This window comes from Bos javanicus, chromosome 5 (genome assembly GCF_032452875.1).
Source record: "Bos javanicus breed banteng chromosome 5, ARS-OSU_banteng_1.0, whole genome shotgun sequence".
Lineage (NCBI taxonomy): Eukaryota > Metazoa > Chordata > Mammalia > Artiodactyla > Bovidae > Bos > Bos javanicus.
In genome coordinates, this window is record NC_083872.1 from 57,924,595 (window position 1) to 57,935,247 (window position 10,653).

Sequence of the window (10,653 nt, forward strand, 5' to 3'; positions counted from 1 at the left end):
GTATATAATGAAACATAATACAGATGTTTGTTGAACTAAAAACCCTAGCCACTAGCGTTCAGAGTCAGAAGACCTGGGTTCAAATCTCAGTTCCACTTGCCAAGGGCAAAACTCTTAGCTGATCTGAATTTTACTTTCCTCCACTATAAAAATCAGATTTTTTTTTTTTGGCCAGGCTCAGGTGGTTTAATGAGTTTTATTTTTTGGATAAAAGTGTCAGTTTTGCAATGGAAAAAAACAAATGTCAGACTTTCCTGGTGGCACCCTGGCTAGTAATCGGCTTGCACATGTTTGATCCCTGGTCTGAGAAGTTTCTACATGCCACAAAGCAATTATGCCTGTGTGCTACATCTATTGAGCCCTCCCTCTAGAGTCTGGAAGCCACAACTGCTGAAGCCCAAGGACTCTAGAGCCTGTGTTTTACAACAAGAGAATCCACCTCAATGAGAACCCAGAGCACCACAACTAGAGAGGAGGCCCCCCTCACCCCAGACCACAGCAAGCAGAGAAAGCTGGCCGCAGCAACAAAGATCCAGTGTAACCAAAATCAATCAATAAAACACCAGAACAAACGCATCTCCGGTCCTTGTTTCAACCCTGTCATAGCCCAAAGGGTACTGGCCAGTGGAGACCATGGCTACTCAGAGCCACTGTGGGGTGGGGCTGTTTCAGAGCGAAGAGGGAGCCTTGGGCCACACTAGCCTCATTCCTTGAACTTCCTATTCTGGGGGCACACAGGGCTCTGCTGTACCTGCTGTGCTTTGAGCCTCTTGAGGATGTTATGCATGTGGAACCAGTAGAAGCACTGGCCCCATAGCAGCAGGCAGTCGTCACTCAGCATCTTGATGTCCAGGCAGCTGCCACTGAAGGCCATGTGGAAGATGCTGTAGTTCTCATGGTTGGCCACCCAGAGCCAAGTGACCATGCTGTTTCAGCACTTGACCTTCACCTTCATGGCACAGGGAGCCTGCCTTCTGTTGGCAGCACCTAGACTGTAACATTGTATGAGAATTAAATGAGAGAATGAATATGAAAGTTTTTTAAACTGTCTGTCCCATGATAAATTTGTTATTAATGAAGTCTTAAAGTAGAGAAATGATTGTAAGATCATGGAATAACCAGGAGAGACCAGATATATGACTCCCAAAAGCCTCCACAAGATGGTATTAATTCTCTTGGTATGTTTCCCATAGGCAGGATCTTACAAATATCCTGCAAGTTCAAACAGCTGGTTTTGTCACTGCAGAGAGGAAATCTTGGGGTCAGACTCATATTAGTCAAGCTCACAAGACATGTAAAAACCAGAACATATAAACTATAGTGTCAATTCACCAATTTACACCTATTCCATCTCCCATGAGAAACAGAAAGTTTAAGTCAGCACAATCAGCACTTCCCACAAACATTGCTCCTAATTTGGTCTACCAAACTGTATTCAGAAGGTCACTTGGTGAACATGCATATTTCCCATGACTTCTGTAACAAATTACCACAGACATGGTGACTGAAAACAGCAAAAACTTATTCTGTCACAGTTCTGGATCCCTGAAGTCCAAGATCAGCATCACTGGATCAAAATCAAGGTACACCAAAGCAGCACTCCCCTCAGGGCTGGAAGGGAGAACCTATTCCTGACCTTTTCCAGGTTCTGGTGGGTGCCAGCATTCCTTAGCTTGTGACAGCATCAGTCCTATCTCTGCCTCCATCTTCACACTGTCTTCTCCTCTTTGTATGTGAAATTTGCCTTTCTCTGTTTTGTAAGGATTCCTTTGGTTACATTTGGTGCCCACTCAGATAATCCAGGGCTTCCCTGGTGGCTCAGAGGTTAAAGCATCTGCTTGCAACGAGGGAGACCTGGGTTCGATCCCTGGGTTGGGAAGATCCCCTGGAGAAGGAAATGGCAACCCACTCCAGTATTCTTGCCTAGAAAATCCCATGGACAGAGGAGCCTGGTGGGCTATACTCCACGGGGTAGCAAAAAGTCGGACACGACTGAGCGACTTCACTTTTCACAGATAATCCAAACTAATCACCTCATCTCAAAATCCTTAATCACATCTGCCAAGCCCTCCCTCACTTTTTTTTTTTTTTTTTTGCCATGTAAGGTAATATTCATAGGCTCCAGGGATTCAGAGATGGAAATCTTTTCTGGGGATACACATTTTTCAGCCTACCACAGGTTGGAAATTGAGATCTGAAAAGTAAATTATACTACTAGAAATGCTGAAGGCACCAGACTGCACTGTGTGATACATTTACTTTCACAGCTGGAAGAGCCTTGTCAAATGGCCTGAATACTCAAATCCATTACCAAGATTCACTTTCTCAACACAGTGCTTGGATGGCCATTGCCAGTGTTGGCTTCTGGAACTGCTTTTTGATACCTCCATGACTAGCAAAACTCCTTTTGATTGGCCTGATTTTTCTTTCCTCTTGTTCCTTCCTTCCTTTCTTTCCTTCTGCATTTTCTTTGTTTCTTTTGTCTAGACTTGGAACTATTTTATTGCTTAAATTGGTGCCTTTGCCTAACTCTGTTATGATCCACTACTTGTTAATGTTTATAGCTTAATTTTTTTTCCCCTACACTATGCAGCTTACGGGATCTTAGTTCCCAGACCAGAGATTGAACCCAGGCTGTGGCAGTGAAAACCTGAAATTCTAACCACTAGACCACCAGGGAAATCCCTTAATTCTTTTTTTTTTAAGTGGAAGTATAATTGACCTACAGCACTATGTTAGTTCCAGTTGCACAAAATAGTTATTCCATAGTTCTATATGTTACAAAATGATCAACACTGTAGCTTAATTCTTTTTTTTTTAAAAAAAGGCTAGAAACTATAAAAAAGAGCCAAATGAAAATTCTAGAACTGAAAAATAGAGTATCTGAAAATTTAAAAGTATTGAATGAACTTAATAATGCTTTAGAGATGGGAAAAAGTTGGTGAACTTGAAGATAGATTAATAGAAATGATTCAGTTTGAAGACTATAGAGAAAAAGAAAAGGTTGAAAAATGTAAACAGAACTTCGGAAACTTATAATATCAGAAATCTAATATACATATATGTAATTGGAGTCACAGAAGGAGAGGAAAGAGAGAATGGGGTAAAAAAACTCTGTGGAGAAATAATGGTTGAACACTTTCCAAATTTGGTGAAAGACATAAATTTTCAGATCAAAGGTGCTCCACAACTGTTAATAGGAAATGTAAATTGGTTCAGCCAATGTGGAAAAACATTATGGAGATTCCACAAAAACTAAAAATAGAACTATTATATGAGCCAGAAATTCCACTCTTGAGTATATATCCAAAAAAATATATGCACCCCAATGTTCATAGCAGTACTATTTACCGTAGTCAAGATGTAGAAGCAACTTAAGGGTTGATTAACAGATGAACAGATAAAGAAGATGTGAGATACACACACAATTGGATACTACTCAGCCATAAAAAAGAAAATTGCCATTCACAACAGCATAGGTGGACTTGGAGGGTATTGTACTAAGTGAAATAAATCAGACCAAGAAAGAAATACTGTATGATATCGCTTACATATGGAATCTAAAAAAAGCAAAACCAATGAATATAGCAAAGAAGAAACAGACTCACAGATATAGAGAACAAACCAGTGGTTACAAGAGGGGAGAGGGAAGAAGGGGGACAAGATAGGGATAGGGGATTAAGAGGTACAAATTACTTTATATAAAGTAAATAAGCTATAAGGATATATAGTATAGCACAGAGATATAACCCATATTTAATAATCACTGCAGATGGTGACTGCAGCCATGAAATTAAAAGACACTTACTCCTTGGAAGGAAAGTTATGACCAACCTAGACATCATGTTCAAAAGCAGAGACATTACTTTGCCAACAAAGGTCCGTCTAGTCAAGGCTATGGTTTTTCCTGTGGTCATGTATGGATGTGAGAGTTGGACTGTGAAGAAGGCTGAGCGCCAAAGAATTGATGCTTTTGAACTGTGGTGTTGGAGAAGACTCTTGAGAGTCCCTTGGACTGCAAGGAGATCCAACCAGTCCATTGTGAAGGAGATCAGCCCTAGGATTTCTTTGGAAGGAATGATGCTGAAGCTGAAACTCCAGTACTTTGGCCACCTCATGCAAAGAGTTGACTCATTGGAAAAGACTCTGATGCTGGGAGGGATTGGGGGCAGGAGGAGAAGGGGACGACAGAGGATGAGATGGCTGGATGGCATCACTGACTGGATGGACGTGAGTCTCAGTGAACTCCGGGAGTTGGTGATGGACAGGAAGGCCTGGCGTGCTGCGATTCATGGGGTCGCAAAGAGTCGGACACGACTGAGCGACTGATCTGATCTGAAGCTTTAAAAATTGTGAATCATTATGTTATACACATGAAATATATGATATTATAAGTCATCTATACCTCAATAAAAATAGATAAAGTTAAGTAAAAATTAATAAAGAAGCTCAACACACCACATTTAAGCACATCACAGTCACACTGTTAAAAACCCCAAAATTAGAGCCAATCTTGAAAGTAGTTTGAGAAAAATGATATGTTACCATACAGGGATCAGTGATTTGAATTACCATGGATTTCTCATCAGAAACTGTGGAGATTAGAAGACAGTTTTAAGTACACACACAAAAAAACTATCAACATATAATTCTATTTTAGTTTTACATAGCATAAACATGGTCGCTGGAAGCCATCCATCTGACCCCGTGGAAGGGGGACAGAGAAGGAATAATCATTGTGAGATGGACAAATACCCTGAGGAAGTAAACACCGCAGTTACCTACATACACTTCTACCCTCTACACATTTATTTTCATGCTCTATCTAGGGAATTTTGGCAGAAAAGTTTGAAAAGCACTGATAGAGTCAGTAAGCAAAGTAATGTATGAGAGATGAATGCTCATTCGTTATATTTGTCTAGTCAGAAAAGCCGCTTTCAATTTGCTGTCAATACATAAACTTAATCCAAGCTGGGTTTGGTTTCGTGTGCTCTTTCAGCTCCCTAATCTAATTGCCCTTTTCTCTTGCTTCTCTTTTACACTCTTCTGGCCACTGCTCACCACCACCATTGGCCTCATAGCAGAGGGATTACATCTTGCCAACCAGTTCTTTCTGAACTTACTGATCACCATAGCTACTCTGGTCAGTTTCCAGCCATGCTTTGTGGCCAGTGATCTTTTTGGTTTTCAAAGATCTCTCTACTCTTTCCTCTCCGTATGCTTCTATCCCATCAATATCTGGCTTCCTTTTTGCAAGTAGGCAGATAATTATGTAACATTTCACTTTTTTTTTTACAATACATTCTTGTAATAACACATCTACACACATCCACACACACTAAGGTCTTACAAAAATGGGCAACAGGCAAGCATACATACTTAGTAATAGCTTCTAGATAAAAAAATCTGAGAATACAGTCTTCCTTAGGATCAGTGGTCTTCTTCCTCTGCTATTTTTTTCCCCCTATTTCTCTTTTCCAAAACTTCTTTCACAGCTGAGGGGAAGTGTTCACTATGCCAAAGCAGCTGGCAGCTCCAACTCAGATGGGAATTGTGTCTCTGTCACTTTAAAATCCTCTAGCTCTTTCTTCCTCACTCTGCGCAGGATATACTTGTACAGTGTCGGTGCTTACCCCATTGTCAAATTAATGAACGCACTAAAAAGCAAAAACAAAACTACGCTGGTGCTGGTGGGGGACTTCCCTGGTGGTCCAGTGGCTGACACTCTGCACTCTCGATGCAGGGGCCCCAGGTTAGATTTTTAGTCAGGGAAATAGATCCCACATGCCTCAGCTAATAAATAAATATACATAAAACTACAGTGGTGAACACCCACTATCCTTAAGCAAGGGGCAAAAAAGGGGATGCAGAGGAGAACTCTCTTCCTACATAGCCCCACCCTGAGGTCAAGTGCAGCCTTCTCACAGCAATAGCCCTCTCCTCAGCAGTTGCTGACCTGACAGAAAACAGAAACTTGGGTCTTTTCCACAGTCTCCCTCCCTCATCTAGTTACTGCCCTCTTCAAAAGGGGAAGTCAGTGCTGAACTCCTTCCCTGGCTAACCCCCTATTGAACACTTTGCCAACACCAAAGGGAGCCAAACATGAAATTTCCAGGCCCATGACAGTCCCCAGACTTGAAGACAGATCTGTTACCTGCGGTCATGGAGTGAGAACAGGAGGTGAAAGTGCTCCCCGACATCCCACTTCATTTGGAAAAACTCAAAACAAAAAAAAAATTGAGTTTTGTTAAGAAAAAGGCTGCTGTTTATTAAGAAAAAGGCTGATGTTCCCAGAAGGAGCAAAAATCATTTCTCTGTCATTCCAGATGCTGAAAGAACACTTAAACTCATTCCTCTCCTCCCCTCCTATTCCAGACGCTAGAATTTACCCCTTCATGCATCCCTTCTGCTTTGTGCTGGGTAGTAGGACCACCAGCCAGACCAGCAGAAGCCTCTAGCATCTCCAGGGGAGTCCTGTGGGATAATACCTTTGTCTGTGAATTGGAGAAGGGGAGAAGATCTTGATCTCCCCAATATTTGACAGGAACTGAAGAACTGAGGGATTTGGGTCTGATGTCCTGTCAAATGAGACAGTTCAAGCTAGTATCTGTGGGGCTGTTCGAGGAGCAGCAGGAGGGAACGCCAAAAAGTGTTTGTAATGGAGGTTGAGGAATTTGGGGGCATCCGGGGAACAGAATACACCGGCCAGGCCTGAGCCATCCCCAAGCCCCTTCTACTTCCCAGTTACTAAACAGATCCAGCTGTGCACAGTCCTGGCAAATCGTTTCCCATCTGGCTTCTAGGAACTCATGACTAATTAAAGGAGTGTGTGTGGAAGGGGAGGGGGTGTACTCTTAAAAACAGAGGTTTCCAAGGTAACGGCTTGGGGAGAAATCAATCCCATTTAGCCAGGGAAACTTCCCTCTTTCCTGACTCTCTCAGGTCTCCAAGGAAAAAACAGGCCAGAAGCTAACATTGTTTTTCCCACATTTCTCTAGATCAAGAGCAATGTCTAGGCCAGTCCTAACTTGGTTACACCGTACGTTTTTCTCACTTCCAGTTTTAGACCCCGGACTTGCCCTTTATATACTAACTAGGATGTCCAGCCTTCCAAGTCACCCCCTTCAGGGAAGGATATTGTCAAAGATGGGTGGGGATGTTTTAGAGACTGGCTTTTCCTGGGCTTAGAGACCTCTAACAACCTTTGCCTTCCACCCACAGCCCCCTAGACCCTGAACATTAGAGAATACTCTCAGAGTCTTAACCTATTTCTTGCTCCTACTGTTTAAAATATTTTAATTTAAACAATATTTCTATACAAACTCTTCTGCCACAGTCCTTCAGCAGAGAGGAAAACCAGTTTGCAGGATGGGATCAAGCCAGCCAAAGAACCAGGAGTTCTCTCAGACTTAAGTTCTCTTTTTGGGTCAGGCAGACTGCACGTCCTAACCCGTCACACACATTCCCACATGTCCCCCAGTGAGTGATGACAAATTCAGAGGGGAAAAGAGCTGAGTCAGCATGGCTTAGAGGTGGGGACTGGTGGCAGGGAGGTCTTGATACCATTATGGGAACAGTTAGTCATGCAGTCCTGCATACACATCCAGTCTGCAGCTTCTGGCTCTAGGGGGTTTGTTTGGGTGCCTGTGGAAACTCTTGAGAGATTGCAAAGATCATGGCTTGAGCCTGAGGTTCTGTTGCTTCCAAGCTGTGTGACCTGAAATGACCTGTTAGAGACTCGGTTCCTTTTTCTGTGATCTCTTGTACTTGTGCTCAGTTGTGTCCAACTGTTTGCCACCTCATGGATGGTAGCCCACCAGGGTCATCTGTCCATGGAATTCTCCAGGCAAGAATACCGGAGCGAGTTGCCGTTTCCTCCTCCAGGGGATCTTCCTGACCCAGGGATCAAACCCACGCTTCCTGTATCTCTTGTACTGCAAGAAGATTGTTTACCGCTGAGCCATGTGGAAGCCCTCCCTTTTTTGTAGAAAGTGATAATGCCAGCCCACAGGGATGTTGTCAAGATTTAAATGAGATAAACTATTTGGCAGCTTTTACAGTTTCCCTTTCTGTTCTCTCTCTGGCTCCTTAATGTCTAGAATGTGACTCCATCCCCCAGGGACTTCCAGGGCCAGAGTGAGTATCCACACTTTACCTTGTATAATAACCACCATATCTCTTGGGCATCCCTGGATGGCTCAGTGGTAAAGAATCCGCCTGCCAATGCAGGAGACGCAGGAGATAGGGGTTCAATTCCTGAATTGGGAAGATTCTCTGGAGAAGGAAATGGCAACCCACTCCAGTATTCCTGCCTGGGAAATCCCAGACAGAGGACCTGGCGGGCTATAACCCTTAGAGTTGCAAAAGAGTCGGACATGACTTTGTGACTAAACAGCATCAACAACAACTATCTCTCTCACTAACACTCTAACAGATACTCTTAAACATTCTTCCCCAACTCCCGCTTTTTTTTTTCTCCTCTATGAGGTGTCTAGAGGGAAGGAGTAATCTGCCATCACATTCTTTTTACTTTACTCCTTTCCCTCTCTCCACAGCCTGCAAAGCTCCTGTCCCTCCCCTACTAACTTCAGTATTTCCTATCACTTTCTCTTCCATTCCACCCACCCAGGGCCTGAGGCTGGGCGGACAAAGCTGGAGCTGAGCTCAGAGCCACAGACAGGTTCAAGTAACTGCATCAAAATGTTGCTAGTGGTTCTCTTTTGGGTAGAATTTACTGGTGGTTTTCATTCTCTTTCTTGCTCATTTTGGTATTTTCCAAATTTACTGTAATGAGCAATGGATAACTTATTCAGAAAAAAAAATAGAGAAGACTTTAATCAGAAAAAAATATATAATTTTCAATTGGCCCATGTCCTGTTCTCAAAAGAAGAGGGATTGAGCGGTGATAGAAAGAGGGAGAGAAGGACAGAGCTGAGAAAAACCCTGCATGGGGCTGGTTCCCAAGCTCTCTCATTTCCTGGGGGCATCAGCCATGATCACGGCCTCACTCGTGGCTTTTGTCACTCATCAGTTGGTGGCTCTGTCCTTGCTTGCCTGACCAGTCATTTGAGAATTAGTCACTTGACTGTGAGCCAGTTGAGTGCTGAGTGGGTCAAGACGACCAGCATCATTGAGGGCAACGATGAATCAGGAGGATCCCCCACCTCCCTCCTGGGGTGTGAAGGGTTCTCCAGTGGCCTGCCAGTCTTTCAGCCTGGGGTGTGGGGAAAGGCTCAGAACTGCATCCTACTGAGAACATGAGTTCAGTAACCCTTTCCCTCATTTCTATCCCTACTTCCTTGTGCATGTGAATGGCATAGAAATGTGTGATGCACAAATGATGGTGGAAACTGCAGTGGCTCCTAACCACTCACAGAAAAAAGCTCTAAGAGTCAGCACGGTGAATGGAAAGAGCATAGGTTACGAGTTGGCAGAAGGGGTTGAACATATGCCAGGCCAGTTAGGAGCTCCATGTCCTTAGTCGTTTCCTTCTTTGGCTCTCCATTTCCTCCATTAAAAAATGGCCAGACATACACACTGAGGAAACCAGAATTGAAAGAGACACGTGTACTCCAATATTCATCGCAGCACAGTTTACAATAGCCAAGACATGGAAGCAACCTAGATGTCCATCAGCAGATGAATGGATAAGAAAGCTGTGGTGCATATACACAATGGAGTATTACTCAGCTATTAAAAAGAATGCATTTGAATCAGTTCTAATGAGGTGGATGAAACTGGAGCCTATTATACAGAGCAAAGTAAGTCAGAAAGAAAAACACCAATACAGTATATTAATGCATATATATGGAATTTAGAAAGATGGTACTAATGACCCTATATGTGAGGTAGCAAAAGAGACATAGATGTAAAGAACAGACTTTTAGACTCTGTGGGAGAAGGCAAGCATGGGATGATTTGAGAGAATAGCATTGAAACATGTATATTATCATATGTGAAATAGATCGCCAGCCCAGGTTCGATACATGAGACTGGGTGCTCAGGGCTGGTGCACTGGCATGACCCTGAGGAATGGGATGGGGAGGGAGGTGGGAGGGGGTTCAGGATGGGGGACACATGTGCACCCATGGCTGATTCATGTCAATGTATGGCAAAAACCACTACAATATTGGGGGAAAAAAAAAAGCCACGGGAAAGACAAAAAAAAAAAAAAAGGCCAGAATAATTATTCCCTAATAGGAGGATAGTGAGAATTAAATGGAATAATATAGAAATGGAAAGCTCCCCTGGTGAATCAAGCGATGAAGGATCCACCTGCAATGCAGGAGCTGCAGAAGATGCAGGTTCGATCCCTGAATGGGGAAGATTCCTTGGAGAAGGCAATGGCTAACCACTTCAGTGTTCTTGCCTGGAGAATCCCATGGACAGAGGAGCCTGGTGGGCTACAGTCACACAGAGTCAGACACAACCAAAGCAACTTAGCACAGCACAATACAGAAATCACCTGACACAAAGTTTTTTTTTTTCTTCTCATTCTACTACAATGAAGTTTAACAGTGCAGAAAAATCATATAACCTTGGTGGGTCCAAAGTAGGTTTTCTCCCCGCCTTTTTTTTTTAAGTAGGTTTTCCTAACGTAAGTTTTTCTCTTCTATGTTAAATAGCATTGAAGACCCTCTCTAAACTCTGCCT

The 10,653-nt window shown here is 43.1% G+C and overlaps 1 pseudogene; it reads right to left on the reverse strand.

Moving 5' to 3' along the window:
* Window positions 1-955, reverse strand: LOC133248843 (anaphase-promoting complex subunit 11-like; annotated as a pseudogene).
* Window positions 956-10,653: the final 9,698 nt, after the last annotated feature.